At 42.6% G+C, this 26,486-nt stretch overlaps 1 non-coding gene across 1 annotated transcript; it reads left to right on the plus strand.

Moving 5' to 3' along the window:
* The first annotated feature begins 24,349 nt into the window (after positions 1 to 24,349).
* Trnaa-ugc (transfer RNA alanine (anticodon UGC)) lies at positions 24,350 to 24,422 on the plus strand. Its single transcript has one exon. It is a non-coding gene; the product is annotated as a tRNA-Ala (tRNA).
* Positions 24,423 to 26,486: the final 2,064 nt, after the last annotated feature.

The following is a 26,486-nucleotide window of genomic DNA, read 5'->3' on the forward strand; positions in this document are numbered from 1 at the left end:
GAGTTGAGTCCCATAGGGCTCAGAGACATTTTTGAACTAAACAGCTAATGGCAAAGAGTAAACTCTAAATGCTATACAGTAGGTGTCACAGTGGTAACACAGGTTCACATCAAACCACAGAGGTTAAGTGCTGTCGGGCTTGGCCAGTACTTGCATAGCAAATGCTATAAGTTAAAACTAAATACTTAACAGGATAATCAATATATGTTAAAAGACACAAGGCTTAAGCAAAATTGAAATACACAAGGTTCTTCCGGAGGTTTCACCCAAGAATATTTTCTATATCTTCAATCTAATCGTCTGAAGGCCTTAGCAATTTAATTTTAATGGGACTAGGCTGGAGGTCGCATATTAAGCAATAAGAGGAGTTTCAATCAAAAGGCAGAAGGCCTTACTGTAAAACATTTCATGCAAATTGGGCTGAAGGCCCCATTCAAAAGCATAACAATCTTTTGCCTTAAGAGCAAGAGAAGAAGATTAATTTAAGAGATATTAAAACTCCGCTGAAGGCCGCTCACCAAAACAAATAATTTTACGGCTTAAGCCCTAGAAGAAGAGTTACAATTTTAAAGGGCAGAAGGCCGTATCTTAAAACTTTTCATATAAAATAAGGAATAACAATCTCAAGACAAGGACATTAATTTAAGAGATATTAATACTCGGCTGAAAGCCACACATCAACCAAATAACTAAAATCCAAACACGGAAAATACTACATAACACACAAGGAACGGCGCTCAGAAGTTTCCAGGGGTCGGCCTGGGATTGTAACACTAACGCCCATTTAGGTGAGACAGGCAGCCTCTCCAGCGACTTCTTAATCTGGAGGCAACCCAACCGACAGACAGCCGACCGACCAATCAACCAAATTAGTTCCGCTACGCGCAACCAGCAAAACGACCACAAGATTTCAATACATGACACACAGAATACTGGCGCCCACAACGACCAGCAACACCTCAGCTGTCGAACTACACGCCGTGCTGGACAGCAACAACACGACGAGGAAAGTACACGGCCTAAAATTACGCCAACGACCAGGGCAGGTAACCGGAACGTCAACGGCCACAAGGCAGTAGATACCGCTGGTGAACGTCCATAACAGGGAATAAATTAAGTTAAATTTCACAGGAAGACGGCTGGAATCTTAGCCGACTTAAACACACACACGTTGTTGCTCGCGGGAATGTCCCAAAAGCGACAACCAGGATCAAACGAATAAATGTAAATAGTTGAGGCTCGATAGTAAGTTAAGTGAGGACTCCACTTTCACGTCAGGGATCGGTGGGCGACGAACTTCGTAGCACACGCAAGCAGCACCTCACATTCCAACCGTGCGCGCACGCCGCAAGTGGCCCTAGCCCGACTCCGTTTGCTGGGGGCTTGCTTGCTGCTCTACTCCGACCGACCAACTGGATTGCTTGTGCATCAGCGACCGCTGCTCCGTTGCAGCTGCTCTGCTGGTGCGTCTCCCACTCACTGACTACCCGACACATGACCACCCGGAAATACTGTCGGTCGCTCCAGAGACTGTTTGACAGAGCGCTTACTGACACACACTGCTGCTGCCACTCACAGGCAAGTAAGGCGGGAAGTTAGTGACGCCAGTAAATGGAATAAGAAAACGAGGCAACACTACCGAAATAGAAGATGACAAACAATTGATGGGATGAACACGAGCCTTGCATGGCTCACATATCTCTGGCATAATATCAGAAAAATATTCCATGGTCAAAACGTTATGCATAATTTATGTACACATACCTCTCTGTCTTTCTTATACCAAAAATATTTTACAGCAAAAAGACACCGATAACTGAGGCAAGGGACTGTATTCCTGTAAGGTTTTGTAGGAAAGAGGAAGAACTAGGAGAATATAATGAATATGGTGAAGAAGTGGGGGTGAATCCCAATGGATTAGAATGGATGCATACTGAAACAGTAGTAATGGTGGATATTTTACATGAGATAGATAGGAGCTGAGGATAACGACCTCAGAGTGCATTGCACTCTTTGTAATTTTAGGTGACTGACAATCATCAGGTACTAGAGTTATTGGCAATACTATTTTACTTTCCTTTCATAATGTGAGTCTTCCTCTTCTGCCATTTTGAACTGTTTGTCTCCTTTTATCTCCTTCGTTACTGGGAGAAACATAGAGGCATTAGAGGTTTTGAAATGCTAAAGTTGTCCAAGGAGAGGGTGAAGAAATTTGGAGGGAAGAGAAGTGTTAATGGATTTTGGAGACTGGATATAACGAATATGATTAGTGAACAAATTGGGGTAATAAGGGGATCTGATGTTTAGATGTGTGTGCTGTTGTGTTGAAAAATGGGAGTAGTGAGGCAGAGACTGCCTTATGTAGCTAACTAGTAAATTAACTAGTACACACAAACTAGTAACAGAATATGGTGATTAGCAGCAGAAGGATGTGTTAACAGATTTAAGAATAATGCAGTAAAACTTACTAGCTGTAACTGATGAAAGAAATTAATTACTCTATGCGATGTAATAAGGAAAAAGGTAACTAATTGCAGGAAGATGCATTGTTGGTATGAAATATGTATAATGGAATGTGGTGTTGGAACATGGAAAATTACTGAGTATGGCTTTTGAAATAAACTGAATAGTGTGGTGACTTAATGTGATTAAATCCAAGTTTGGGAGACTTAGAACGAAAGAGATACAAAGAGTGTTTTCAATAATTTCATGATTTTGCATGTAGTCTCTTTCTATATTAGGTCAAATATTTCATTGTGACGATTGTGAGAAACAGCGAATAGGACATCCTAGTAGGTTCTATCTCAGTTCTAACTGACTAACTCACTCACACCTTGTGAGATAGCTCACAAGAACTTACCTAGAACCTACAAAAATATCCTACTGTAATCCACTTTTTCAGGTCTAACTCACATAATTTCATTTACACTACTGGCCATTAAAATTGCTACACCAAGAAGAAATGCAGATGATAAACGGGTGTTCATTGGACAAATATATTATACTACAACTGGCTTGTGATTACATTTTCACGTAATTTTGGTGCATAGCTCCTGAGAAATATGTACCCAGAACAACCACCTCTGGCCGTAACAACGACCTTGACACGCCTGGGCATTGAGTCAAACAGAGCTTGGATGGCGTGTACTGGTACAGCTGCCCATGCAGCTTCAATATGATACCACAGTTCATCACGCGTAATGACTGGCGTATTGTGAAGAGCCACCATTGACCAGACGTTTTCAATTGGTGAGCGATCTGGAGAATGTGCTGGTCAGGGCAGCTGTCGAACATTTTCTGTATCCAGAAAGGCCCATACAGGACCTGCAACATGTGGTCGTGCATTATCCTGCTGAAATGTAGGGTTTAGCAGGGATCGAATAAAGGATAGAACGACGGGCCGTAACACATCTGAAATGTAACGTCCACTGTTCAAAGTGCCGTCAATATGAACAAGAGGTGACTGAGATGTGTAACCAATGGCACCCCATACCATCACGGTGATACACCAGTACGGCGATGACGAATGCACGCTTCCAATGTGTGTTTACCGCGATGTCACCAAACACGGATGCGATCATCATGATGCTGTAAATAGAACCTGGATTCATCCGAAAAAAAGATGTTTTGTCATTCGTGCACCCAGGTTCGTCATCGAGTACACCATCGCAGGCGCTCCTGTCTGTGATACAGCATCAAGGGTAACCGCAGCCATGGTCTCCGAGCTGATAGTCCATGCTGCTGCAAACGTCGTCGAACTGTTCGTGCAGATGGTTGTTGTCTTGAAAACGTCCCCATCTGTTGACCCAGGGATCGAGACGGTGCTGCACGATCCGTTACAGCCATGTGGATAAGATGCCTGTCATCTCGACTGCTAGTGATAAGAGGCCATTGGGATCCAGCACGGCGTTCCGTATTACCCTCCTGAACCCACCGATTCCATATTCTGCTAACAGTCGTTGGATCTCGACCAACGCAAGCAGCGATGTCGCGATACGATAAACCGCATTCACGATAGGCTACAATCCGACCTTTATCGAAGTCGGAAACGTGATGGTACGCATTTCTCCTCCTTACACGAGGCATCACAACAACGTTTCACCAGGCAACGGCGGTCAACTGCTGTTTGTGTTGCATGGGGGCTTAATTAAATAAATGAAAAAAATTAAATTTTTTTAGTAGGTGTATGTCCGATTACGCAAGTCTCGTAAACGGTTGGCCCTAACTAGTATTATTACGCAATCTGACTGCATAGAACAACAACAAAGAATGAAATGAAAATTTTCTGTTAACATAATTAATTAATTAAGTCCAAAGCAACTATAAAACCTACGAAACCAAAGCACAAGTGTAATTGTTCTGTGTGTGGGAGTGTGACTCAACGTACACATCTGGCACGGTTCTTCTTCAACAAGACAAGAAATTTTAAATATCATTTATACTGAAGTAATTAAAAAAATAGAAATGCTATAATTGCGTAAAGAAAGCAGAATTACACTCTAATACAAGAACACAAGCCAGATGCTTTGTTGACTGAACCTGTAATGACACATTATTCAGGACACTGAAATAATGAGAGAGAAAAGAAAAAAAATTTTTTTTTTTTTTACCTTCGTTTATATTGATGAAAGGCACTCTAAACATTACAATCTCTCCACATCGACTCGCTACTATCACATCTCAACAATAACTTTTCAGTATCACATCTCAGCAAGCACTCCCTGCTACGAGTTCTTAACAAGCACTGACTACTACGAGCTCTCCCCAAGCACTCTGCCAGTGGAGGCGGCTGAATAATACTCTTTGGCGCAATCTCTGGCGCAGCGGCTCAGTGTAGCCACCTTTCATACGCCCCTCCTCCACAGGCCAGAATTTGATGGTATTTTTGCCAGCATTGGTGGTGAAAATACCACCAAATTCGTCCACAAAAATACAGACAAAAATAAAAGATAATATTAATACGTAACTATCACATAATTAGATAAAATTTTGGCTTTGCACTGACCTTTCCATAACCTACTATATAAAATACAGTAAGCAATACAAATTCTTTTCATACATGTGACTTTACATAATAGTTCACACAATACACAAAAAATCAGTTTATACAAATGTTCACATAAAATGCTTTCAATGATTAGTTCCAGTAGTAGCACCCAGCGATAGTCAACAGGTGCAAACACCAACAAGTGACATCATTTTAGTAAAAGCAGTTTCATCAGTGGCACCCAGTAATGTGGAGCAGGTGCAGACACCACCAAGTGACATTATTTCAGTAGAAGCAGTCCGTCAGTGGCACCCAGCATTGTTGAACAGGTGCAGACACCAACAAGTGACTTCATTTCAGTAGAAGCAGTTCCATCAGTTGCACCCAGCAATGTTGAACAGGTGCAGACAGCAACAAGTGACATTATTTCAGTAGAAGCAGTTCATCAGTGGCACCCAGTAATGTTGAACAGGTGCAGACACCAACAAGTGACATTATCTCAGTAGAAACAGTTCCATCTGTGGCACCCAGCAATGTTTAACAGGTACACACAGCAACAAGTCACATTATTTCAGTAAAAAGCAGTCCATCAGTGGCACCCAGTAATGTTGAGCAGGTACACACAGCAACAAGTCACATTATTTCAGTAAAAGCAGTTCCATCTGTGGCACCCAGTAATGTTGAATAGGTGCAGACAGCAACAAGTGACATTATTTCAGTAGAAGCAGTTCCATCTGTGGCACCCAGTAATGTTGAACAGGTGCAGACACCAACAAGTGACATCATTTCAATAGAAGCAGTCCATCAGTGGCACCCAGTAGTGTTGAGCAGGTACACACAGCAACAAGTCACATTATTTCAGTAAAAAAAACAGTCCATCAGTGGCACTCAGCAATGTTGACAGGTGCAGACAGCAACAAGTGACATAATTTCAGTAAAAAACAGTCCATCAGTGGCACCCAGTAATGTTGAGCAGGTCCAGAGAGCAGTCCATGATATTCACTATCACTGATCACACTGTTCATCAGAGTTTATAAGCAGAAATTAAACATGTCCTAGTGGCACCAATCATGTAGAAAAAGTACAAGTAACAGCCCATAATATTCACTATCACTGATCACACTGCTCATCAGAGTTTATAAGCAGAAATTAAACATGTCCTAGTGGCACCAATCATGTAGAAAAAGTACAAGTAACAGTCCATAATATTTACTATCACTGATCACACAGTTCATCAGCAGAAATTAAACATTTCTAAGTGGCACCCATTATGTTGAAAAAGTGCAGGTAACAGTTCATAATATTCACCATCACTAATCAGACAGTTCAGGCATGAACAATAGTTTGAATGCACATACAAATGCTTTTACAATGCTCTTACACTAAACATACAAATTCTAATAAACACACAAATGATATCAGATAATTGTCATATTAACTATTACAAATACACAAATACCAGTAAACCTATAATATTTATGGGTGTCAGTGCAAGCCACTATAAACAAATAAAATAATATTTAGGAGATAGGTGGGTAGGATTAGGAAAGGAAAACACACAAAACACACTCACTCATCTTTCATCCACATTAAGTACTACTGTGTAATTGAATAGTGTTAACTGTGTAAATGTAATTCTGTCAAAATTTGATGTTCATCATGTGTATCAAGTAGTAGTGGCAGCAATGTATAACAGTCAATAATAGTTAAGTCAACGTCATAGTCATCATGTCAAGACCAATGTTTGCCAAGCCAGATCAAAATGTACGGTTGCTGAACAACTGTCAGTGAGCCAAGATATGCAATTACTTCCTCTCTCCAAAGAAAAGTATATACTGCTTAGTGATTTAACAAAGTGTGTGTATAGACTATCTTCCTTCTACTTGAGTGTTCTAGTCTGCCATCTTCATCCTCCTTGTTCCATATAGACCAACAAAAAATATGCACCTCACTTACTTTACCTCTTATCCACCAAAACTCCAATAATCATCAGCATCACATAATCTCAATACTTCAATAATACCGCTTACGTCGATACATATAAATCTTATCATCAATATCATTTACCTTACCTCTTGTCCACCGAAACTCCAATAATCATCAACTTCATATAATCTCAATACCTCAATAATATCTCCTCAATACGTCGACACATATAAACCTTATTGCCAATATCATCTCACTTCCAAAACAACTCTTTCCTCTAGTCAGTCTCCTCAAACAAGTACAGATAAAATCCTAATGCAAACCTCATCATCCCATACAATCCGAAGACACATTGTCAACACACAACCTCTGTGTAATCCATCTGACTCAAATCTTCTACTCATTGTGAATTATAAACAAAAGAAATGCATACATGACCTCTAACAGACTTAGTTCGAATAACTCTCAGTAATTAAGTACGATTACGGAGTGTGAATGATCATAATATTTCACAGTGTGTACACCACTTCAAGAATTATGGCAAACAGAAGCAAACATGTGGAGTATTTCTTGTGTCAAGTGTCACTTCCTATTTCAATTGCTCACGAAAAATGCAGTGTAATAACTGTCAATGGTCTGAACCTAGTTTCGGTATGTCATGTCGGTAGCTTCCTTCCTATTAGCATAAATTTATACAGCTTTCATAAAACCTCCAGCTCATGTGACTTCTATGAAGTTTCTTGTACTAATGTCGTTCGTCGGATTATAGCAGTTCATTTTCTTATCTTAAAAATATAAGGCACTGAGCGTAAGCAAAACAAGCAATAGCGAGTAAATATACCAGTGGATAACATAATGTCAACAAGTGGATGCAGCACAATCCTTACAACGAGGCTCTGCCAAGCGAACAATCTATAATTAATCCAATCGTGTGACCTAAACTCTCTGTTTGTACACAGTATATCAGCATTTCTATATACTAAATTAAAGAGTAGTTGTGACGACAAACAGAAATGTATAAACATGCAATCCATACGCATAGCAGTAAACATATATCTTACGTAATAAACAGTTCATTAACATCATATCAGCATAAGCAATAAACGTTCATATGTCATCTTAATAAGTAAACATGAAGGCGCAAGCAGATAAATCACAAAGTATAACTTACATACATAATCACAGTCAGCACAATTAATCAGGTTACAATTATAATTTAAATAAATAAGCACAGCAGGCACATAATTAAAAAATATGACATCAGGGAAAAAGCAGTGCAGCCAAGCGATGCATAATATGTACAAATAACAACCCTATTCAATCATCAATCATTGTCAAAATCAGTTAATGTACGCAAGCACGTCGCTTCACAAGTAAATTCATAGAACATGAAATTAGCACAAAGTATGAATCACGTAATCGCGAGCAGCAAATTACGTCTAAAGTACGTACCTAAGTGGAAATATGTTACCTGAAAAATAAACTCAATTAATAGTTACCTTTTTAGTTTATTAGTTTCTTCTTGGAAATCACATTCTTTCTGAAATTTTCTCGATAGCAAGTCGTCTTAACGTCGGACACGCACAGAATTTACCTGAAGTTCTTAAATATTTTATAGAACCGTATCCTGAAAAATACTGAATGTTAATAACATAATTCATCAAGTCACTATAGCTTTATACTGAATTTAATCGGAGAAATTAAACTGTGTATTTGTTTACGGCTGTCAGTGCATTCGCACTGAGCGCTCGATCAGCTGTAGGCGCGTGACGTAGGAAGCAATTGTTTGCGGTCAACGACTGCCTTGTGCGGCGCGCAGACTTGACTGTTGCTTTGAGTATATGCCGCGCGCCAAAACACAGCGCGGTATCCTTGTATTCTCTGCGTGTTTACGTAAACTGTTGGTTTCTCGAAAGTATGTCATTTCACAAAAATTTTTCAAAAGTATATCATTCCACAAAAATTTTAACGTTAGATATATGATGTATTCCCTTAGAGCGTCGTGATTTAAGAGTTTCTACTTCGACAGTGTTGTCATGAATAATTTTGCGAATTCTATATGGACCGTTATAAAGCAGAAAAAATTTGCGACACAAGCCCTTTCCTTTGCAAGACAAACGATGAGACTTAATTATTACCTTCTGACCAACTGAAAAGATTTTTAAACGACCAGGACGCTTAGCTGATTTCTCTCTTCTAGCAGCCGCAGATGCAATATTTTGCAGAGCCATGTTCACAACTTCAGAATGCCGCAGTTTCCGTGAAGGCGGAAAAGGAACGATTTCAGATATGCGATTTGTCAGTGCTTTGTTTTTTAATATCAGTATAGGCGGTAAAGAAGTTGAATCATTAGGAAGTTCATTCAGAATGTTTTGAAAAATATGAAGATACTGATCCCAAGTTCTGTGATTCTGATGACAATAAAGACGACACAATTTATTGATTTCTTTCATCCATCTCTCTGAAGCGTTAGATTGAGGGTGAAAAAGTGAAATGAAAATTGGTTTAATTTTACGACGCCGTAGACTACGAAGCCAAATTTTAGAACGAAACTGTGATCCATTATCTGATATAACCTTATCAACATGACCAACTTCTTTAAGAAAATGGTTAATGAAAGCATTAGATACTGAACGAGCTGTTGCTTTGCGTAACAGTGTAAAACACACATATTTTGATGTCAACTCCACTGCTACGAAAATGTACGCAAAACCATTAGTAGAACGAACCACTGGACCGAACAAATCGACTGCAGCCATGTCCTTTAATTTCGCTGGAATGATAGGAAACAACGGTGCTCTGTGAGAAATTGTTGGCGGCTTAGCCTTTTGACATAATTTGCATTTGGCAAGAACAAATCGAATACGTTTTTCCATATTACTGAAGTAACAATTTTCCCGTAATTTATGAAAACATTTTCTGGGACCAAAGTGTGCATAACTGAAATGCGTATACCAAATCAGCTTATTAACCCACTCATCAGGAATACAAACTAACCAAACAGAGTTGTCTACCGATTTTCGTTTAAAAAGAATGTCATTGCGAACTAAATAATGCTGTCTAATCGCTACGCTTTCCTTTCTCCTCCACTTCTCCTTAATATCCTTCCAGATTGGATCCTTATTTTGCTCCTTAGCGATGTCCTGGAGCGAAGACGAAATAAAGTTCTCAAACGCAACACCTTGAATATACATCAAACAATAATTGTTTTCCTTGCAGTCCGCTTCAGCACTTTGTTTCAAACCCATAGGTGCACGTGATAAAGCATCAGCAACAATATTTGAAGAACCCTGTATGTAAACAATACTAAAATCAAATTCCTGTAGGTACAACGCCCATCGTGACAATCTGCCACGAGTTAATTTTGTCGACATAAGAAATTCCAGAGCTCGATGTTCGGTATAAACCTTAGTATGTCTGCCAAACAAAAATGTGCGAAATTTTGTAAAAGCCCAAACAACAGCCAAAGCTTCAAGTTCCGTAATCGAATAATTATTTTCTGATTTACAAAGAACACGACTTCCAAATGCAATAGTTTTCTGTACTACAACGCCGTCTTCTTCTATCTCTTGAAATAAGTGTGCCCCTAGGCCCTTGTATGATGAGTCCGTCGCCAAACAAAAATCTTTAGATAAATCCGGATGTGAAAGAAGTGGAGCAGCAACTAAAGCATCACGAAGTTGTTCAAATTCTGACTGAGCTTCCTCATCCCAACACCAATTAGAATTCTTTCCGGATAGTTCACATAAACGAGGTGTGGCCAAATCGTCCAATTTAACAAAGCGTCTAAGAAAATTACAGACACCAAGGAAACTACGAACATCACGTTTTGTGGTAGGAACAGCATAGTTACGAATAGCGTCTAATTTTTCTGGATCAGGAAGAATACCTTCTGTAGAAATCACGTGACCGAGAAATTTTACCTGTGAACGACCAAATTCAGATTTTTCCAAGTTCTCTGTAATGCCAACTCTAGCAAAAATACGTAACAATGAATCCAAAATTTTGTTGTGCTCACTCCAAGAACATTTAGCAATAAGAATATCGTCAACAAATGAAGTAATATTGTTACGAAAATAAACAGGTAAAATTTCATTTAAGCTACGAATGAATGCTGCAGAAAATATAGTAAGTCCAAACGGTAAATTCCAAAATCACATTTAGGTAAAATCGTCATATCCGGTTATTGTTTACTTACTCTCTAGATAGATTGATAGTCGAAGAGTTGGTTTTTGACAGATGTAAAGAATAGTAAAAGAGTAGGCAGCGGTACAGAAAACTAAAAGAGAAACAGCACCACTACAGCTCGGGGCCCTATGCTCGCTACGGCACATATTCACTTAGTGTAGTGAATCCCCTGAGGACATTAATAGCCGCACATAATTTCCAGTTTGTGACTTAGGGGCAAATTTGGCGGGAGTGCGTACATAAATTGATCTAACCATGCACATGGATGTATGTCATTCTTAGAATTGCGGAAGATCTTAAATTTCCGAACAGTCAAAAAGTGTTTATAGTCAAAGTTTTCGCCTCGTGGCGACAAAGACCTACCGCGTCTGTCCCAGTCACAATGACGATTATTGTTAAATTCACGCGCCTGGCGCTCTCTTGTTGCATCCCGTAAATGAAACAAATTATTTTCTTCAAACCCCTCTGGTATCTGTGATTCTAAATTTCTTTTGCCGTCTTTTCCTACGATTTCGCCTTCAATCTGTTTGACTTGCTTTTTTAATGCCTCAAATTCCCTTTTCACGCGTTCATTAAATTTTCCCTGATTTTCAACATGTTTATTTATGTTCTGGTATTCTTCGGTTTCTGCAAATGGCAATGGTGCTGTATCATCTGAATCTCTGTCCCCACTTAAACTAAGATTTGTCAGTTTATCTGAAATTTCCTCAACTCTTTCCGATAAGTCACCTAATTGTTCTTTCTGTTTATTTACGTCTTCCGTAAGTGTCGCGACTCTGGTTTCAGTATTGACACATTTGGTAGTTAGCTGTTCATATTGTTGTGTTAGGTTATTTAATCTGTCATTTGGTACGGATTGCTCGATTCTCTCAAATACTTCTTCCTTATCTTTTGCACGTTGTAAATTTAACTCTGAAAATTTCTGTACTATCACGCGATCTCTTTCTTCCTGTTCTCTATCCTGTTCCCTTTGTCTAATCTCTACTGCAACTAATCTATTATTGTGAGCATTCAAAATCGGTTGTACTTCTTCTCCGATTTCTTTCTTTAACTCATCTTTCATATTTTTAAAACATGTCCCTATTCGTGAGTCTAACCGTGTTTCCAGTGTTCCCATATCAGTTTTTAATTCAGATCCCAAAGTTCCCATCTCGGTTTTAATTGTTCCTATTTGTGATCCCAGTGAGTCTAACCATGTTTCCATTGTTCCCATCTGTGTTTTTAATTCAGATCTAAACCGTGTTTCCATTGTTCCCATCTCTGTTTTAATTGTTCCCATTTGTGATCCCAAATTTAATATTGCACCCATCAACTGCTCCATATTAACTTGTTCGAAATTCTTTTCGCCCCCAACATTTCCCGCAAAACCAGTTTCCTTCGTCATAGCTGTAAAGCTATCTGTGTTCGATACTATTCCAGAATCTTCTATCGTTAATCTCGTATTCTGTGAATTTTCTGATTGAGAAAAATTTTGAAATGGTTCCGGACTATCTTCCCGACTTATTACATTGTTTTCCACTTCATTATCCATCATACTGTTTTCCTCTGTTGGCGAGTTCGCCATGTTAACAATTTCGTCATTCTCACTATTCATCATTTTCGCCTTTTTCATCGATCGCGTAATCATTTACAAAACATACAAAACTCGTCACTGTACGAAAATTACACACAGTGACTCCTCATCTCCAACAATACCATTCACACGAAATGTTTCCTTCAAACACGATTAACGAACAATTGAAATAATTGCACTAAATTGTGAAACGCGTATACAAGGCAATAAAAATTAAATTTTGAAAAATACCATTAGAAGAATGCCAATTACCAAATCTACACATGCAATATAGACTACAATTACTAAACTACAAATTACTCCAACAATACTACTGTCTACTATTTTTACAATCAGAAGATTCCAAGGGACGATCCGAAGCAGCGGTCGCCACGTGCATGGGGGCTTAATTAAATAAATGAAAATAATTTAAATTTTTTTAGTAGCTGCATGTCCGATTACGCAAGTCTCGTAAACGGTTGGCCCTAACTAGTATTATTACGCAATCTGACTGCATAGAACAACAAAGAATGAAATGAAAATTTTCTGTTAACACAATTAATTAATTAAGTCCCCAGCAACTATAAAACCTACGAAACCAAAGCACAAGTGTAATTGTTCTGTGTGTGGGAGTGTGACTCAACGTACACATCTGGCACGGTTCTTCTTCAACAAGACAAGAAATTTTAAATATCGTTTATACTGAAGTAATTTAAAAAAAATAGAAATACTATAATTGCGTAAAGAAAGCAGAATTACACTCTAATACAAGAACACAAGCCAGATGCTTTGTTGACTGACCCTGTAATGACACATTATTCAGGACACTGAAATAATGAGAGAGAAAAGGAAAAAATTTTTTTTTTTTTTTTTTTTACCTTCGTTTATATTGATGAAAGGCACTCTAAACATTACAATCTCCCCACACCGACTCGCTACTATCACATCTCAACAAGAACTATTTAGTATCACATCTCAGCAAGCACTCCCTGCTACGAGTTCTTAACAAGCACTGACTACTACGAGTCCTCGACAGGCACTTTCTACTACGAGCTCTCCCCAAGTACTCTGCCAGTGGAGGCGGCTGAATAATACTCTTTGGCGCAATCTCTGGCGCAGCGGCTCAGTGTAGCCACCTTTCAGTGTATGAGAAATCGGTTGGAACCTTTCCTCATGTCTGCACGTTGTATGTGTCGCCACCGGCGCCAACCTTGTGTGAATGCTCTGAAAAGTTTATCATTTGCGTATCACAGCACCTTCTTCCTGTCGGTTAAATTTCACGTCTGTAGCACGTCATCTTCGTGGTGTAGCAATTGGCCAGTAGCGTTAATTCCTTAGAAAAATTAATAAAAATAAATGTTTTTTGTATCACATTCACCAATTTTTAAAACAATTAATTTTTTCAAACAAAAGGTGAACAAGAGGAAATAAGATTTAATATTTTTTATAAAAGGTGAATGTAAGAAAATAAATAAAATGAATTATGGTGAACATAACAAGTAAATAAATGAATAAATTCTCTATCAAAATTTTCACATTGTGAATTCAGTATCATAAAAACTAATTATTAAGTTTCTTCATTCCTTCATATTTCATTTTCGTTTGTTCGTTTTCAGATAACTGAGAATCCCAAACAGTAATTAATTTGGAATATCTGTCGGTAAAATAATCTTCAACTCATCATTAAGCTCCACAGAAATTTTTTCTCCGTCTTCACCCATATACATCAGTTACAACACAAACACATAAAACTTCTCTTGCGATTTCCTTAATACTGCCAGAGTAGTGCACCTTACTACATGCACATTACGTTGTTTCAGTGGCCCACTAAAGGTTTACAAAGTCTGCAGTAAATCCGTGATCCCAACGTAGTGGCCTCCCCTTGTATGCAGTTGGCTCGCTAACAATGTGACATGTGTCTGCAAGTCCATTTTCGTAATAGCTCTGGCTCAAGTTTTTAGGTGAGTTGCCCTGCACAGAAAATGCAGAACTACGAAAGATTATATTGTCTCCAGTTTCCTACCTGCCTCCCAAATTCAGATATGAAAACGAATTACCCTGTGCTGCTATCATGTGAGGTAATTTTAACTTACACCATTACATGTTGTTGCTTGCAGGTGAGATGACATCATAGTAAAAGCCTGACACAAAATAGATAACAGATCATCACCTTTAGCACAAAGTATTAGAGAAAACAGCAGTTTGGTTTTACTTTCTCGAAAGTCCTCAGCGACACTGTGAGAGACATTGACTGTATCCCACCACCAGATACTCAGAGACTGCATCACTGCCAGGCAGATGCCAGCTCAGGTCACCTAGTCCTGGTAGGCTTGGATTGGTTTGGCTCAGCCTGGCTCAGCAACGCTCGGCTCAGCTGGGTTCAGGTGAGATCATCTGGGCTCAGTTCGGTTTGGCTCAGCTTGGCTGCAATTGGCTCAGCTTTAGGGGCATGATTAGGCTTTGCTCAGCCCAGATTTTCTCAGCTCAGCTCAGTTCAGGCTGGCTCAGCTCGGCTTGGCTCTGCTTCGCTCAGCTGGACTCAGCTTGGCTCGGCTTTGCAGGCATTGGCTTGGCTTGGTTTGGCTGGGCTTGGCTGGACCCAGCTCAGCTCAGCTGGGATTGACTCAGCCCTGCTCACCTCAGCTCAGCTGGGCTCGGTCACATCAGCTCGGCTCGCCTTGGCTTGACTCGACCAGCTTGCCTCAGCTTGACTTCACTGGGCTCAGCTCTGCTCAGCTCAGAGGGGCTAGTCTTAGCTTGGCTTGGCTCTGCTGGGATCGACTAGGCTGAGCTTGGCTTGACTTGGTTCAGCTTGACTAGGTTTGGCTTCATACAGCTGGGCTCAGCTGGTCTCGGCAGGGTTGGCTCGGCTTGGCTTGGCTCAACTTGTATTGGCTCAGCTGAGCTCAGCTCCACTCAGTTGGACTCAACTGGGCCAGCTTGGCTGGACTCAGCTGTGCTGAGCGTGGCTCAGCTTGGCTTGGCTCAGGTTGGCTTGGTTCAGCTCAGCTCAACTCAGCTTGGTTTGGCTCAGCTCCACTGACCTCAGCTGGGCTCGGCTTGGCTTGACTCTTCTGGAGTTCAGTTTGATATGGCTCAGCAAGGCTCAGCTCTGCTCGGCTCGGATGGGCTTAGTTCAGCTGGGCTCGGTTTGTCTCGGGTGGGCTTGGATTGTCTGGGCTTGGCTCAGCTTGGCTGGGCTCAGCTGGCTGGGCTCGCTGTATTGGCTGCTGCACTGCGCAGTGGTGGTGTCACAACATACTGCAGTGCCATGTGGCCCGGCCTTGAGTCCTCCCTCTGAAATTTAGGCATCGCGCTCAGAGTGGAAGTGACGTGCCTGCACGCTTTTAGTGTCAGTAAGTCGATGACTATCTTTTTGTGTTCCTAAATATTTTCGACTATTTGTTATTCTTGTAGGTCAGTGGAAAGCCATAGCAAAAAAAAAAAAAAAAAAAAAAAATCAACGTAATTTACACAGTGGAAGTTGCTACAGTTTTTTTTTTACCTCGAGTATTGTAAATGTTGAAATTTGTGGTAAGTTCTATGGGAGCAATCGAGTATTGTAATCAACTGAAATCATGGATATTACAATGTGATGCTGCACAGCCAATCCTGGAATCCACCTAAGTGTTGATCGCTTCTAAAGGAATCATACCTTTATTTATAAAATTGCGCCACAGTAATATTCCACATGTAAAATTAACAACAGCATACGTAAGTAGCAGACACCTGTATGTCCACACTGTTCTTTCCCTGTTGCCGTACCCCCCATACTTGCTTCTGTGGAGCCTCATGGCCAGACTCCATAGTCCGACCTCGTGGTTGTCTCTTTCCTTCCCGAGTACCAGGTAGCAAGTTCGTACTGTGTGTCAGTGACTTTCTCGGCCTGGTGCACTTTACAGAAGGATCACACTCTCTCACTGAGACGGTGGGGACTCTCTAGCACGTATGCAGCCGGCGGGAGGGAAGAATCGTAAACACTTTCTGCCATTTGCTACATATTTCCTGTCATCTCGGTCACACTGTGGATCTAGCACAAGTGAGTTGTGTCTGCGAATCATCCATTCGACTACACACCGTGTTATAAGACACTTTATGGATGTAAAAATGAAGCAAGTTATACATTAACAAGCAGAAGCAGCCACTGCAGACTGCCTCTGCAAAGTATACAAGGAGCAGACCGTGGGCAATGCAGACATACTAACACAGATACTAGGAATTAGTGAAGTGGTCAGTTCACTCACATATCGCGAACCAATAGCTGCCCTTTCTTCTTTCTGGTGTTTACGTGTTATATCAAGTAGATAGTTGATGCATATGGTCACTAATTTCGGGTGTTTCTTTTGTTTGATAAGCAGATAGCGTAGTTTGAGAAAGTAATAATGTCCGATAAAAATGCGAAAGTAAGAGGACTACACAGTTGATGTCACGAAATCTCTATTTCCTTTTTACATACTGCGGGTATAACGTATATACTAAAATTGTTTGTGGAGTTAAGACGCTGTTAAATCACTGTATTCGTGTCACCGAGAGTTGAGCGCCAATGTTGTTGTTGTTGTTGTTGTTGTTGTGTTCTTCAGTCTTGAGACTGGTTTGATGCAGCTCTCCATGCTACTCTATCCTCTGCAAGCTTCTTCATCTCCCGGTACCTACTGCAGCCTACATCCTTCTGAATCTGCTTAGTGTATTCATCTCTTGGTCTCCATATACGATTTTTACCCTCCACGCTGCCCTCCAATGCAAAATTTGTGACCCCTTGATGCATCAGAACATGTCCTACCAACCGGTCCCTTCTTCTTGTCAAGTTGTGCCACAAACTCCTCCCCAATTCTATTCAATACCTCCTCGTTAGTTATGTGATCTACCCATCTAATCTTCAGCATTCTTCTATAGCACCACATTTCGAAAGTTTCAATTCTGGTCTTGTCCAAACTATTTATCGTCCATGTTTCACTTCCATACATGGCTACACTTCATACAAATACTTTCAGAAACGACTTCCTGACACTTCAATCTATACTCGATGTTAACAAATTTCTCTTCTTCAGAAACGCTTTTCTTGCCATTGCCAGTCTACATTTTACATCTTCTCTACTTCGACCATCATCAGTTATTTTGCTCCCCAAATAGCAAAACTCCTTTCCTACTTTAAGTGTCTCATTTCCTAATCTAATTCCCTCAGCATCACCCGACTTAATTCGACTACATTCCATTATCCTCGTTCTGCTTTTGTTGGTGTTTATCTTATATCCTCCTTGCAAGACACTGTCCATTCCGTTCAACTGCTCTTCCAATATTAGTCAAACTAAATAAAAGAGACGAATGTGTATATTGCAAATTTGGGACGAGAACACTATTTTGAGAGTAAAAACCACGTGTTTTCGTGTTGAGAGAGCCAGGTTAAGCAACTGCGATACGATACGTTATCGAAACATTACTATAAAATAAGAAACCTCGTTGTTATAATTTTCAAAACGGCGAAAAATTATGGCTGTTGAGATAACGTATACTTGTCATTGGTGCAAGAGGGGAATGTTGGGAGCTGGAAAGGAGAGATGTGGTTCTGTGTCAGGATGCACTCTCCCAGTTTTCCTCGGAAGGATGGTGGTGGTCTGTTGTCTCCGATAGACTCACTGACAGGAAGTTCAGAAGTGTCTTCGACTCGCTGTCGACATCGGCCGTCGATGACCGCCGAGGACTCGCGCCGTAAGCGTCGTTCAGCCGCGCGCCCCTTCCTGTCCGGCCGCTGCGGGGGGCGGCGCCTGTGCCGGACCCAAGACACTCCCCGGCGAGGCACGAGGACCGCTGGTGCCCTGACCCGGGGCGACAGGGAACACCTGTCCGCGGCAGCGGCGGACTGCGCTGTCCAACTCTGAGACTGGCGGCGATGGCGAGGTGGCCATCTCTCCCCCGCAGCGGATGTCGTTGCTGCCGTGGCAAACTCCCCATCGCACCCCGCTCCCATTCAGTGGTAAGATCGCCCAGTGGATAGTGATGTGCCTTACCAACACAAGTACAAGAATAGCGTACTAATAGGGACAAGAAAGGGGGCATGAAGGGCGCCAAAAACAGAAATAACAATCTTCCATTTATTGCACCATTACACACGCACATCATGATATATGAGACATTACAATTGGCATACTCAAATCTATTATGACAAGCAATATGTATCACGAAGGGCACACACAATGGAGTTTTAAGAAATTACAATGGCATATCAACTCCGCTATGACAAACAGTGTGCATAAAGAAGGCCGCACACTTTTACCAATTTAAGAAATTAAAATAATACTAGCATAAAATTAACTAAAATTTCTTGAAGGAAATGTTTATGAGAAGAACACGACGGGGTCGCAAGGGAGGAGGCAACACAACACTTAACTCAGGTGCACCAAAACAAACAACGGACACCAGGCCGCGCCAACAACGGACACGTAAGGCACGCAACTACTCTCTCCGTTTCGGTTCCGCGCGTCCCACCCGAGTAACAACTACCTGAAACATTCTAATACTTGGAACAGCACACCAGTGATCAGCAAATTAAAAAAAAAAAACACTATTTTGAGATTGAAAACCACGTGTTTTCGTGTTGAGAGAGCCAGGTTAAGCAACTGCGATACGATACGTTATCGAAACATTACTATTACTATGAGCTTAAGGTCTTTCGGTAATTAACAGATTACGGAACAGGTAAAGGGGCATGTGCCACTATTAAATCTTCCGCAATTTCACTACTGAATTTCTCAGTACCCAAGTTGCAATTAACGCAACAAGAATTAAATAATTTAAGTGATAATGTTACTTTAAAATAATAATAAAATCATTTCATATAGCAGAGGACCAAGAATGGCCCGATCAGTACTCCCCAGTGAAGCAGTTCACACAAATGGCACTCCACGGCTCCGAGCACACAGCCCCATACAAAATGCAACACAACCACAGCGACCCGGCGTACTACGAGAACCACCAGGCAGTAAACCAAAATCGTACTAAGCCAAAACAAGGACCGATTTTTAAAATAACGAGACCTAGCCCGGGCCGGACAATAGACCAAATGGCGGGAAATCCATAAGAAACCTCAGCCAACTTAATACCAAAACAACAATTTATGAACAATATGCAAAACACAAGACCTCTCAGTCCAAAGGCTTCCGTTTAGTCGCGAAGGTGGCTCCGACCCGCCTGCTGAGGTGCCAAGCGTCGCACGGAGTGCCGAATCAAGCTTAACCTTCGTTAACGGAAAGCGGAAGCACCACAAGACAAAATAAACCCCAGTCTAACTGCGCAAGGCAAACTCTAAGCAGTGCCACTCGAGGACTGTGCACTCAAAGATCAGACATAAAGCACCCAGACTAACGTGCCGCTGAACGACGCACTTCCATCACCAGCGTCTAGTAGAGTACGGAGAGCAGCGTACCCCATCGATATACATCCGTGGGACGGTAAACGAGGATAGTAATCCCAGCGACGGAGAGACAGGAGGACGAAATGACATCCCGCCGCACATAGAAGGTATTTCAAACTCAGGCTCGACAAACTACAACAGGCGAGATTTTGCTCCTCTTGCGAATCAAGTTAAACGGCACACCACGCCGCTGTCCACACTATTAACCGTAAAATCACGGTCCGGTCTTCCCATCGGGCCCCACTCGGCGTCCAGACGCAAACAAACCCAGCCCAGCCGAACTGTCTCCACGCCAAGGCAGCCACCTCTTACCTCCCCACACGCCTCCAGCTAAGCTCTGGCCAGCGATCACACACGGAAACAACCGCCTAACGCCAAAGCTCCGTCTGAGGGAAAACTCAACACTAAGATCGATACGGACTTGGAAATAAGCGAGCACCGTAACAGATAGCCCGTCAAAAAGTGAACACAGATCAAGCATAAAAACACGAAGGAGACGTACTGAAAGTTGGAAATTTGTGGTAATTTCGTATGGAACCAAACTGCTGAGGTTATCGTTCGCTAGGCTTACACACTACTTAATATAAACTAAACTAACTTTGGCAAAGGATAGCACACAGCCGGCCGGTGTGGCCGTGCGGTTCTAGGCGCTTCAGTCTGGGACCGCGTGACCGCTACGGTCGCAGGTTCGAATCCTGCCTCGGGCATGGATGTGTGTGATGTCCTTAGGTTAGTTAGGTTTAAGTAGTTCTAAGTTCTAGGCGACTGATGACCACAGATGTTAAGTCCCATAGTGGTAACAGCCATTTGAACCATTTGATAGCACAAACATCCATCTCCGAGGGAGGACTCCAACCTCCGACGGGGGTAGCCGCGAGAACCGTTGCAACGCGCCTCAGACCACGCTGCTAGGCATACTGAACTGCGAAAAAAGGACAGATTTTCTTTCTTTTAGTGCCCGAAAGAAAGTGGCTCCCGATTGGAAACCGCAGCAAACGCTCGATAACAGGTCAACCGAATCCTGGTGTCTTACACACGACATTGGTACCACACTGTGTGTCATTTGATAGGAATCTCTTTCCGAAGCACCTAATTTATACGCCTCCTTGCACGATTTGTGTGTTCTTATGAATGTCAATGTTATCACTCCCAAAGAATTGATAAAAATATAAGTCTGCCACATAAGCTGCAACAAATGACGCAACAGTTTGAAAATCACACAATTTTCCTCGTGCTCTATAAAAACATATGTTTTTAATTTTTCTGAAGTGTGTACTCTCCATTTCCTTCGTTGCAACATGGTTCACACTTACTTATTTGTTGTTTTGACTTCTGTAAGAGGTCTATAAGGCATCACGCCTGCTCCCACCGTATTTGCTTGCGACGTAATATTTTCTGACCACAGGACTCATATTCTATAACCAATGGGAACTGCCAAGACTACGGATTGAGAACAAACACGTCAGTGACCTGACAGGCTGTTCATAGGTTTGTGAAAAAGAAAGGGGCACGAGGGAGATTTCAACACGAACCTCCCACTCTGCAGTCCAACACGGGGCCACACAGCCACGACGCTTCCAGGTCTCACTATGTTGCACATCCTGAACCTAGACAATTTACTGTTTGACTTTCACTTCTTTTTTCACAGTTCAATACACCTTCCTCCTGTTTTCGTATTTGCTCTGTGTTTAGTTTTCGACACTGGGCCACCATGCGAGTAAATCTGAGAGGAAATCCACAACAGACGTGTCCAGTACATCTCTTTACTGTAATCAGGGAATCGACTGCGAACATTACGTACACCGTCGATTCGTCGGACTGCCTGCCTTACGAGCTGAAATGCTGGGGTATTTGTGGAGCGAAGTAGTGGCTAAAGTAGAGGCCTGTGTTCACCCGACACCACGTGTCATGGCCGCGTCGGTCGTGATACTATGGAGGTATCAGCCGTTCTCACTCTGCTGCGCCGGCCGCTGGTGGCCGAGCGGTTCTGGCGCTACAGTCTGGAACCGCGCGACCGCAACGGTCGCAGGTTCGAATCCTGCTTCGGGCATGGATGTGTGTGATGTCCTTAGGTTAGTTAGGTGTAAGTAGTTCTAAGTTCTAGGGGACTGATGACCTCAGCAGTTGAGTCCCATAGTGCTCAGAGCCATTTGAACCACTCTGCTGCGCTTGCTTAACGAGTTTGTTGCAGTACAGGACTGGTTCGCAGAAGTTCTTGGCAAGCGTGGTTGCCTTAGCTACAGCGTTCTTCCAGCGTAACGAAGGTGACGTGATCCTGTCCGGCTGCTCTGACGCACTGCATTCCTGCTGAGGTGCCGACTTTGCCTCTTCCCCTGACACGACCACAGTCGTGAAATGTTATTCTTCGCGTCCATCTCGTGTTGACACCGCCGCGATGTAAGCGACGTAACTTCGCTGTAAAAATTAGAGAATTTTAACTCTTTGGAGCCTTGCACAATGCTGGCATCCAACAGTGGCAAACAGCTGGGGTATTTTTCGTTTGTTTTTCAGCTGCTCTATTGTGACTTATTACTGACGAGTTGGAAAGTGTGTGTAAAGTTTTCGCCTCATTAAATGCAAATTGTACAACAAAGGCGTCTCGGTATAATTCTCAGAATCGTCCCCAGGACCATTACATCTCCCACCTCGAGCTAACTATTCTGCTCCAACCTCTCACCAATTCATTTCCTCACTTGGTGCTCCAACACAGCGTATTAGCTCCATAACTCACGTTCTTGAATTAATTAATTAATTACAGATTTGTTAATTTTTAAGACAGAGTGCTTTACAATTCATGGTGGTGGTAAGTTCCTACGGGACCAAACTGCTGAGGTCATCGGTCCCTATGCTTTTTTTTTTTTTTTTTTTTGGGTTCATCAGTCTTCTGCCTGGTTTGTTGCGACCCGCAACGAATTCCTCTCCTGTGCTAACCTCTTCATCACTGAGTACCACTTGCAACCTACATCCTTCTCTATTATTTGCTGGTTGCCTTCTACAGCTCCCTCTATTACCATGGAGATCATTCCCTCGTGTCCTAACAGATGTCCCATAATCCTGTCCCTTCTCCTTATCAGTGTTTACCACATGTTCTTTTCCTCGCCGATACTAAACAGAACCTCCACATTCCTTACCTTATCAGTCCAACTAATTTTCAGCGTTCGTCTGTAGCACCACATCGCAAATGCTTCGATTCTCTTCTGCTCCGGTTTTCTTACAGTCCATTGTTCACTACCGTACAATGCTGTACTCCAGATATACAATATCAGAAATTTCTTCTTTAAATTAAAGCCGATCTTTGATATTAGTAGACTTCTCTTGGCCAGGGATGCCCTTTTTTGCCAATGATAATCTGCTTTTGATGTCCTCCTTGTTCCGTCCGTCACCCGCTATTCTACTGCCTAGGTAGAAGAATTCCTTAACTTCATCTACTTCGTGACCATCGATCCAGATATTAAGTTTCTCGCTGTTCTCATTTCTACCACTTCTCATAACATTCGTCTTCGTTTTATTCTAGATCCATATTTTGCAGTGATTAGATTGTTCATTCCATTCAGCAGGTCATGTAATTCTTCTTCACTTTCACTCAGGATAGCAATGTCATCAGCGAAACATATCATTGATATCCGTTCACCTTGAATTTCACTTCCATTCCTCAACTTTTCTTTTATTTCCATCATTGCTGCCTCGATATACAGATTGAACAATAGGGACGATTAGCAGCCACAATCGGCAAGCTTGCTATTATGCGCAGGAAGCACCCTCCTCCCACGCCCACACTTAATTTAGAAACAGTACAAGTGTTTCCACAAGATTCTCAAACCCATGTCGGAAAGATCTGCCTTTTCGTAGTATGCGCAGTGCAATGAAGACGCGGAAGCTTGTTGCGGCCCAGTCTTTTGCAGTTGTACGACAAGAGTGGTAACAGTAGTAAAGTGCGAGGCAGTTAGTTTGCATGAACAGTGGAGCGCACAATGGGACTTGAGATGTGCTTGTTACCTCAGGTGCTGTGTGATTGTCGACAAGGAATGAAAACGGAGCAATTTGTCACTGTCCTTTCAATTTAAGACGTTAAAAACAGTCGGGATTTGTAGTCGTAATACCAGGGCATCGAAACTACTTGGAATTCTTGTGTATATGCACGTGTCCGTGCCTTTGTACACTGATCCCTTCAACCCCTACAAACCAACCAGTCAACGTGTCCGTGCACATCACAGTAGCAAAGAATGGAGAACAGCGCGGCTTGGCTCCACTTGGGGCTGGGGGGGGGGGGGGGGGGGGGGGGGGGAGGGGGGGCGTAGCTCAGTTGGTAGAGCGTTCGCTTTGCACGTGAAAGGTCCCGGGTTTAAGCCCCGGCGCCTGCATGTTTGGTGGTCAGTCGATGGTAAGTGTTGGTCGCTGAGAGCCTGCAGGCACGCAAGATGTTGCAAAGCCAGCATCACAGACTCATATGATGTATACTGACGTAAGGAGAGCAAGACGTAAATGAGAGGACCGGCTGTTCTTGAGGTGTCATCGAGGGCAAAACTGTCTTACGTAAAACGGCTTAACATCAATGAAGCCTAGAGAGCGGACAATATGTTCACCTTACTCAGAGCGGTGGCCTAATCCTATTTTATACGTTGTGCGTGGCATTTTCATTGTGGCCAACTACGATTCGATGGAAAATGCAGGAAACCTGAAAGACTCCCTCACGGACACATTGAGACTAGTGTTTGTCTGCGGAAGTATGGGACTGCAAGTGTCTGTGACATTGATATGGCTGTATGTAGCACCATCAGACATCGGGGGGCGTAGCTCAGTTGGTCACAGGCGTGGTGAGGCACTCGGCCAGAGCACACCGCGCGGTGACGGGCGGTAGCGCGGGCCACGAGCAGTGCTGCGGTGGACAGCTGGGCATCGTGTGCGAGCGCTGGTGACGTTTGTTTCTGCAGAACTGCTGTAAGTACGATGTCGACAATTAACAGAGCGAACGGCGTTCAGTGTGTTTTCGATCGCGCTGCCTTGCGACCGACGGCGTTTGAAATTCACGAGTGGATCTTTGAGGATTTGAAATTGCCTGAAGATATAGTCGACACGTTCCAGTTGGACTTTGTGCAGTACTCGTTATTTGTCAAACTTATTTAGAGTGACACTTGTGAGAAATTCGTTGAGGAGCATGACCATTTCGTCACAATGATGGCAGTGTCAGTAATGTCCAAATCGTGCCTTGGGGATACGGAGTGAGAACCGTCAGGGTATTTAATGTGCCACCTGAGTGGCCTAATGATCTGATTGCACGTTCTCTGTCACTGTACGGCGCTGTTTTCTCAGTTACAAATGAAAAATGGTCGAGTGCATATCGCTACCAAATTATCAGTGGCGTGCGAAGTGTACGTGTAGACTTAAAAAATCATATAACTTCGTATGTATGTTATTGGCGGCTGTCGCGCACAGGTAACTTACATTGGACAACCCCCTGCCTGTTCGATCGGCCATTCAACAGAACATCTGCAGATGAACTGCACACGTCGACGTCCATTTCAGCTTCCATGGGAACTCCCCCTGCGGGTTCGGGGGTAAGAATAGGCCCGCGGTATTCCTGCCTGTCGTAAGAGACGACTAAAAGGAGTCTCAACTGTTTCGGCCTTTAATGTGACGGTCCCCTAAGGGGTTTGACCACTCCATTTCAAAATCTTCCGTTAGTGCGTACCATTTGGGGAAGGACGCCTTACGTGGTGCATTCTATATCCTCCTTGCCCTAAGATCTGGCACACCCGGTATTGTCATGGACTTGAACTTACACCGAGCTTCCGGCCACATCAGCTGCAGTGTGTTCTGGCTAGCATACATTCCCTCCATTGTGCACTTCCATCTTTATATACACGGATATTCGACACCCGACATCCAGCACGGTAGCCACTCCGTTGTGGTGGGGTCGTCATGTACCCTCTTGGTGGTAGCCCTCTGACTACACAGGGATCGCACTGCTGATGCCTGAGCTGCTACCTCCCCACGTATGCCGAGGAGTAGATGCCTATCCCTCTGGGGCATCAGGACTCCTGGCAAAGGCCATCCTGCCAGGTGGTCTTTGCTGTGGCGCCCGTCGGGAGGGCCCCTGGTCGGAGTGGGTGGCATCAGGGCAATCGAGGACTAACCTCAATGGAAAGAAATATGATCCGAGATCATTTCCCTCCCTGGCCACTCCTTCGGAGGAATGTATGGCTGAAGACGGCAGTGCAGATTATTCATCCCGGTACCTCATCTGTACGTGAGTTGATGGTGAAACATTTATATCGACTAAGCCTCAGTTTTTTGTGGAGCATTTACAGGACAAGTTTTGGGAGGTGGAGGGTTTGTCCAAAATGCGCTTTGGTTCAGTTCTAATCAAAACAGCATCCACTGCCCAGTCACGGAGGTTGCTCGCTTGTCACAAGTTGGGGGATGTT

This window comes from Schistocerca serialis, chromosome 10 (genome assembly GCF_023864345.2).
Source record: "Schistocerca serialis cubense isolate TAMUIC-IGC-003099 chromosome 10, iqSchSeri2.2, whole genome shotgun sequence".
Taxonomy (NCBI): domain Eukaryota; kingdom Metazoa; phylum Arthropoda; class Insecta; order Orthoptera; family Acrididae; genus Schistocerca; species Schistocerca serialis.